Source organism: Triticum urartu, chromosome 3A (genome assembly GCF_056163025.1).
Source record: "Triticum urartu cultivar PI428250 chromosome 3A, HENAU_Tu73, whole genome shotgun sequence".
Classification (NCBI taxonomy): Eukaryota; Viridiplantae; Streptophyta; class Magnoliopsida; order Poales; family Poaceae; genus Triticum; species Triticum urartu.
In genome coordinates, this window is record NC_141875.1 from 553,675,119 (window position 1) to 553,683,190 (window position 8,072).

Below are 8,072 nucleotides of genomic sequence, written 5' to 3' on the forward strand. Positions count from 1 at the left end.
TGAGGATTCTTCCGTGGAAGAACAACTCATATTCGCCTTGTCACAGGGCGCCGAGCACAACCTGATGACCTATGAGGCGTACGATATCAACAGCTACACATTCTACACCGAGGACAAGGACATGAAGAGCGATGGTTATCAGAACTCTGGGGTAACGATGGAATCCTACACCGGTAACGACAAGGACAGATACTACGGAAGGATCGAGGAGATTTGGGAGCTGAGCTACGCTGGAGAGAAGGTCCCGATGTTCCGTGTCAGATGGGCCAAGAGCGTCCTAAAAGAAGACTGGTATTTCACCACCATGGTTATACCCGAAGCCAAATCCAAGACCGCGGGCGCAAACGTCACCGCAAAAAATGAGCCATGGGTACTGGCTTCCCAAGTGGACCAATGCTTCTTCATTACCGACCCGTCAAAGCCCAGTCGTGTTGTCGTGAGGAGAGGCAAAAGGAAGATCATCGGAATGGATGGAGTAGCCAATGAGCAAGACTTCGACAAGTACGGCGACCCGAAGATCGAACATGACGACGACGATGAAGTAGCAGCATACACCACAAGAAGAAGCAAGACCACCCTACCTAAAGGACGTCCGTTCCACAGAAGAACTCCATTTGCGAAAAAGAAGGGAAATAAGATTATGAACAGATAGCTAGCTAAGATCGACTATATTTAAATCGTAGTCTTCATTTCTCGGTTGTATTTCATGGGCACTTTTTGATATCATGAATATTTTTAAATTTCATGGGCACTTTTTGAATTCATGAATATTTTTTCAAATTTGATGATATTTTTTCATATTCAATATGATAAAATATTGAATATTCATGAGGACACTCGATCTCGATCCCCCTCCATCTCGATCTCGATTCCCCCTCAATCTCGATCTCGATCCCACCCGCGCCTCCTCTCCCCTCTTCATTTTAATAATAATAATAATAATAAAGTGTAGACTACAATTGTTGTTAAACAACAATTATTACTGTTTTTATAAAAAAAATATTACTGCTTCATATTCATATTCATTTTCTAAAAAATATTACATGCAACAAAAAAATTTACTTATGGCGCACCTCTGGCTGGTGCGCCATTGCTATATATAAAAAAAAGATTACTAATGGCGCACCTCTGCCTGGTGCGCCATTGCTATGTAAAAAAAGATTACTAATGGCGCACCTCTGCCTGATGCGCCATTGCTATGTAAAAAATGATTACTAATGGCGCACCGGCCGCAGGTGCGCCATTAGTAAGATTCCCCCTAGCTAATTCCCTCCCTCTCGCCAGATCCCCTTCGTCCCTCTCCCTCGCCCCGCCCCTAGCTAATTCCCCCTGCTGCCCCCGACCCACGCCGCCGCCGCCCCCGCGCCTCCGTCTCCGTCGCCGCCCCCACGCGCCGCCGCCCCCGCGCCTCCGTCTCCGTCGCCGGCCCCACGCCGCCGCCGCCCCCGCGCCCCCACGCCGCCGCCGCCCCGGCGCCTCCGTCTCCATCGCCGCCCCCGCGCCTCCTCATCGTGGTCAGGTAACCCTCCTCCCTCTGCCTCTCTTCTCCTCTCTTCCTCCTCTCTTCCTCCTCTCTTCTCCTCTCTTCCTCCTCCCTCTGCCTCTCTTCTCCTCTCTTCCTCCTCTGCCTCTCTTCTCCTCTCTTCCTCCTCTCCTCTCAGGTAATCCGAACTTAATTTTGTGATGGTGCATTAGGAGGATCAGGAGGCAAGTTGCAGTGCTGCAAGTGGCAAGAAGAAGAGCAGCAAGCATTAGATGCTTGCACTCCTGCTCTTATTTGCTTTTGAAGCAAAGTTTTTTTTCCTGGCTGGAATAACACAGTAAAAAAGAAGTGTCTGAACAAGCTGTTGCTTTTTGCTGTTAATGTGCAGGTGTTCCTAGGCTGAGGGAGAGGATAGAGGCACGAGGAGGAGAAGAGCACCTGGACCAGAGGTGAGAATGAATGAGCTGGTGTTTAAACCATGGCTAACTTAATTTGTGTTTGGGGTTGGAGCTGGGAAAGAGAGACAGAGGGATAGGAGGGGGGAGGGGAAAGAGAAATGTTTATTTTAGGGTTTAATTAGACTCAAGATTCTGGTGTTTAACCCTATTGTGTTGCTTCTAGAAATAATATAAAAGCAGTGAAAAAGAAATCTCTGGAGTTGGCACTTTACATAGGGTTGTAGATCATTGTAGTGTCCTAATGTCTAAGACTGTTGCATTGGAGGTTCATCTTGCAAACATATCAGAACTTGGAAACATTTTATTACTTGTTGCATTGGAGGTTCATCTTGTCTTGAGGCAAACAAATCAGCATTGGAGGCTCATCTTTATTACATATCAGAACTTGCAAACAAATCTGTGAAAGACTTGTAAAGTTGCTGGGTTTTGTCTCCGACCATTGTGTCGTGATGAATTTGCAGGTACCCCGAGAGGTCCTTGAGTTTGCCTGAATGTCGATTAATTTCCGTTCCGGCAAATTCGGGTACTCCATATGTCCTATTTTCAGCAAAGGTCATGCTGAAATTTTCTGTGAATTTTAGCATGACTTTGCTAAAAATAGGACATATGGGATACTTGCGACTAATGCATGGGCCGGGGTATCTTAGTACTTAGTTAAGTAGGATCAACTGCCCCGCCATTCTTGCTGCATTAAACCATAGGTGGCAATAGAGCCAAGTGATTAGGCCCTAAACCCTAGATGATAAACCCAACATAGGTGGCAATAGAGCCAAGTGATTAGGCCCAACCTAGGGTGCCTCGACATCGATAAACCCTAAATGATGAAAACTTAACTTGGCTTCTATAGGGTGCCTCGGTGTCGATGAGAACCTAAATGATGTACGCTTAGGCTTTTAGGCGCATGGTGTTATATACTAATGGCGCACTGGGTGGTGCGCCATTAGTATACCAGATACTAGTGGCGTGATACTAATGGCGCACCAGTGATGCGCCATTAGTAGGCAAAACTGGTGCACCATTAGTAGGCCTTTTCCTAGTAGTGAGCAACAAGTTGAATATATATCCCTGTATAAACAGAGGCAAAAAAGGAATCAATTACTGGCTAATAAAGGAGGATTAAACATGCGGCCACAAAAATGGTAATCCCGCCAATCCCTAACAAGTGTTGCAATTTTGAAATAAGATTCAGTAGTTAATTCTGAGAGTGGCATCAATTACTGGCTTATAAAGGGGGTGATGCTGAATTTGTTGTAACAAAGCAACAAGCATCATGTCTGGGTTGGTCCCATTTTTGTTCACTACTTAATGGGAAAAGACAGCAATACAATAGCTTCAATTCATCATTTATTTAAAATAGTACTAATACAAGTAGCACAACATCTCAAAGCACACTGCACAATCATGTGGATGAAGGCTTGTACCAACCTTTCATGACGCACACAAGATCACGTATGAATCTGCCAACACGAATAGGAAATCCAATCTCGTTTTGTGCAGTTGCACTGAAATCAAGCAAAGTGTTTCGCGTAGCAAAGAAAAATGTCACAATAGCAACAAGTTGAATAGATATCCATGTATAAACAGAGGCAAAAAAAGAATCAATTACTGGCTAATAAAGGAGGATGAAACATGCGGCCACAAAAATAGTAATCCCGCCAATCCCTAACAAGTGTTGCAGTTTTGAAATAAGATTTAGTAGTTAATTCCAAGAGTGGCATCAATTACTGGCTTATAAAGGGGGTGATGCTGAATTTGTTGTAACAAAGCAACAAGCATCATGTCTAGGTTGGTCCCGTTTTTGTTCACTACTTAATGGGAAAAGACAGCAATACAATAGCTTCAATTCATCATTTATTTAAAACAGTATCAATACAAGTAGCACAGCATCTCAAAGCACACTGCACAATCATGTGGATGAAGGCCTGTACTGACCTTTCATGAGACGACCAACATAAAATACGAATCTACCAACACGAATAGGAAATCCAATCAAGTTTTGTGCAGTTGCACTGAAATCAAACAAAGTTGCTGGTGTGACATTTAAGTTTTCTATAGCAACAAGTTGAATAGATATCCCTGTTTTAAGAGGCAAAAAAGAAAAAAATTACTGGCCAATAAAGGAGGGTGAAACATGCGGCCACAAAAAGAAGCATCTACCTTATCTTGATGAAAAACAAAGTATAGGACAGTAGCATTTCTAAAACGGTTGCATTGATTCATATTAACAGAGAAATTCTTTTAAAACAGATCAGTAGTTAATTCTGAGATTAACAACAGCAAAATAGCTGCATGGGACATGCCAGCACCATGTGCGTCCACACGTATAAATGGGTGATGCAGGGTATGTAGCCAAGCAGCATATATGCGTTGGTCCCATATTTGTTCTCTTTGAACCTTCTTTCTATGTGAGGGCAGCAAATCTAGTCGTGCACAAACTACCTGACCCCCCCAGTTTCTTTCCCTTTTCAACAAAGAGATCGGTTCCTTACAGATGTGTGTACTGGGTTACCCCATTTTTCCCTTTTTGACCTACAAAGCGGCTGGATAGTCAGTCTATACTACTTTCTGCCCCTCCTTTCCTCATTGAACCACGTCCTAGATTCTTGCTCTAGCCCACCGCACCCTTCTTTCCTCTTTGAACCAAGACCTAAATTCGACTACAGATCGAAAAAGATCCACATGCAGCTAGAGCAAAGACGGTTTCAAAGAAACTTATACCTTAGGGTCGTCGGGATGTAGCAAGGCGTGCGGCGGGAGGCCGGATCTGCCCACACTACGTACGACAGCGAGGAAGAAGGGGTCGGTGGCCCTCCCGAACAGGTGCTGGGTGAAAGAGAACAGCGCAGCCGGCAGTGGATTGCCTCCCTCGCCGAAGGCGATAGAGTGAACGCTGCACCTCCTCCCCTTCCCGGTGCGACGGGATACAGACGCCTCCTTCACCAGCTGTGAGGGAGGAGAGAGAGACAAGAGGCCAATGCAGTCTTGTTTAGATTTGGTGAAGAGACGGTGAGAGACTGTGAATATAGCAAATCCTAGCAAATGAACGCTGAGCCTCCAGCGTGTAACATATATGTAGTGCGGCGAGCGTGTGGAGAGTGCAAACACTAGCGAACAAGCGCTAAGGCTCCCGCTTATATAAATACTACTACTGTAGTACGGACTGAGCTTCGGTGCCTTCACTGCACCTGCTTTTTGCTGTATGACAGGTGAGCCAGCCACATTTTGGGCCCACCTGTCATAAATCCAAAGGCAGGTGCACTAAGTCAATGAAGCTGCGTCCATATAGTACTCTCGTGCATACGGCTAAAATATAGTGGAGTGGTGTAACGCTCCAGATATACTTTCCATATTTGTATCCAACTCTTGCCGTTTCCGGCATTAAGTTATATTTATTTCTCGGGTTCGGGTTTTTGTCTCCGTGTGTTGTTTTCGTTTTCATGCATCTCATATCATGTCATCATGTGCATTGCATTCGCATACGTGTTCATCTCATGCATTCGAGCATTTTTCCACGTTGTCCGTTTTGCATTCCAGCGCTTCGTTCTCCTCCGGTGGTCATTTCTAGCTTTCTTTCGTGTGTGGGGATTAAACATTTCCGGATTGGACCGAGACTTGCCAAGCGGCCTTGGGTTACTACCGGTAGACTGCCCGTCAAGTTTCGTATCATTTGGACTTCGTTTGATACTCCAACGGTTAACCGAGGGACCGAAAAGGCCTCGTGTGTGTTGCAGCCCAACACCCCTCCAACTTGGCCCAAAAACCCACCAAACTCAGCTCCATGTCCTAGAGCGTTCGATCATGATCGCGTGGGCGAAAACCGCACCTCATTTGGACACTCCTAGCTCCCTCTATGCCTATATATACCCCTTCCACTCGGATCTCTTCTTCCCCCGTCCAAAACCCTAAAAAAAAAGAGATCAACCCCGCCACCGACGGACGTGTCCGGGCGAGCCGGACAACGTCCGCCGCCGTGCCCAGCCAGCCGCCAACCGCCACGTGGCCCTCCTGCCACCGCGCCCGCGCCCACATCGCCGGCCCGCGAGGGCCCGGGGCCGGCCCTCCCCGCCGACCGCTCGGGCCAGAGGCGCCCGCACGCCGCCGCCCTTCTTCTCCTCCTCCGGCCGCTGCCCCGCCGCCGCTCGTCGCCTCGCCGGGCCGCCGCAAGCCGGCCGCCGCCGCCCGCCACCGGCCGGCGCCGCCCCGGACGCCGCCGCCCGCGGTCGCCGCCTCATCCTCTGGCGCCGCCCGGCCTCCTCTCCCTCACCCCGACCTCCTCTTCCCCCACTCCAGCTGGCACCGATGAGCTCCGGTGCTGGTCATCCTCGGGAAACGCGCCGGTAAACAGTACCCCGGATCCAGATCTGGATCTCGGGTTGACTTTTTACCTCTAACCCTAGATTTTTTGTGCCTACTTTGACTGCTCGTATCTCCGCAACCGTAGCTCCGTTTTGGGCGTATGATATATCAAAATCTTCGCCTCGACATGTACATCATTTCATTCCATTGCATAATTTGCATTTGAGGCCATCTTGTTGCCCAAAATGCTGTTAGAAGGAGGCTTCGTGAGTTAAATTGCAGATCCGTTAGTTCATCATGCACTTTTGTCATTTTTGCCATGTTTAATCCGTGCATGATATGCCTTTGCCCCTTTGGGATGATTTGTTAAGCATTTTGTCTTCTTTCTAGAGGTGCCACCCATGCATTTTTAGGATGTGTGTGTTGTCTTGTGCAAGCTTGCGAAGAGAGGTACCTGAGATTGCTGATTTCAGGGACTTAGTGATTTTCACTAAGTCTGGGATATTTTAGTTCGTGATGCTATATGTCCAGCTTGTTTCCTAGTGATCCGTGCCTCTTTTGAGGATGATCAGTAAGGGAGTTTTGATATTTATGTTATGCTCTATCCATCCATGTCTTTGTTTGCATATGTGGAGTGCTCTAGGTTGACTCAATCGAGCTCAACTTTTGCTTCGTTGTTAATCTGGGCAGATCGTCAACTTGTTTGCGATTTTGCCGATGCTACCGTTAGTGTTCCATGCATGCTATGCCTTTGTTCTTGCCATGTGTAGCTAGCATATTGTGTCTTCTTTCTGGATATATGCTTGCCTTGCCATGACTTGCACCGTAGTGAGTGCATCGAGCTCGTTTACATGCCTTCGTGAGTTATAATTTCAGCATGTCTCAGTTTTCACTAAGTCTGAAAACTGATTGTGTTCGAGCTATGTTCGTGAGCTCGGTAGAGTATTTTGTGAACCCTTTTGGCCCCAGGTCACTTTGGGTGTTTTGTTAAGCTTGTTGAGTAGCTCCATGCCATGTTCTTACTTGTCATGTTCAGGTTATCTATCATGTTGTTTTTCTGCTCCGAAGAGAGCATCGTGATCTGAAATTTCAGGCTAGTGTTAATTTCACTAAGTCTGGAATCTGTTTTGCATATTCATTTTTGCCATGCTTGTTTGAACCTCTTAATGGATGAATTTGCCTATGGCTCAGTGCTAGTGTTTTGTTAACCATATTGTGTACTTCACTTCCATGTATTTTTTTCATGTTTGGTGGCTGTAGCATGTTCATTTCGTTGCATTTAGATGCCTACTTGCTGTAAATCGCAGACCGGTGTCATATCTTAAAACGCTTGCCATTTCCAAACCGTAACTCCGATTCCAATGATCTTTATATCGTTTTCAAGCGATTTCATCCCCTCTATCCAGTGGCACCCTTGGAATGCCAAGTTGAGGCCAGGTTCATGCATTTCCTGTCATATCTTGCATTTTGCATCCCGCATCGCATCCCGCATAGCATATCATCGTTTCATCATATTGCTTGGTCTTGCACGTGGTTGATTGTATCCTTGTTGCTTGTTTGTCTTGTTGGGTAGAGCCGGGAGACGAGTTCGCTACCGAGGAGCCCGTTGAGTTTGCTTGTGAGGATCCAGTCAACTCTGACAACTGTGCAGGCAAGATGATCATACCCTCGAAATCACTACTATCTTTGCTATGCTAGTTTGCTCGCTCTTTTGCTTTGCCACTGATACGATGCCTACCACTTGCTTGTCAGCCTCCCAATTGCATGATTGAACCTTTAACCCACCTTGTCCTAGCAAACCGTTGATTGGCTATGTTACCGCTTTGCTCAGCCCC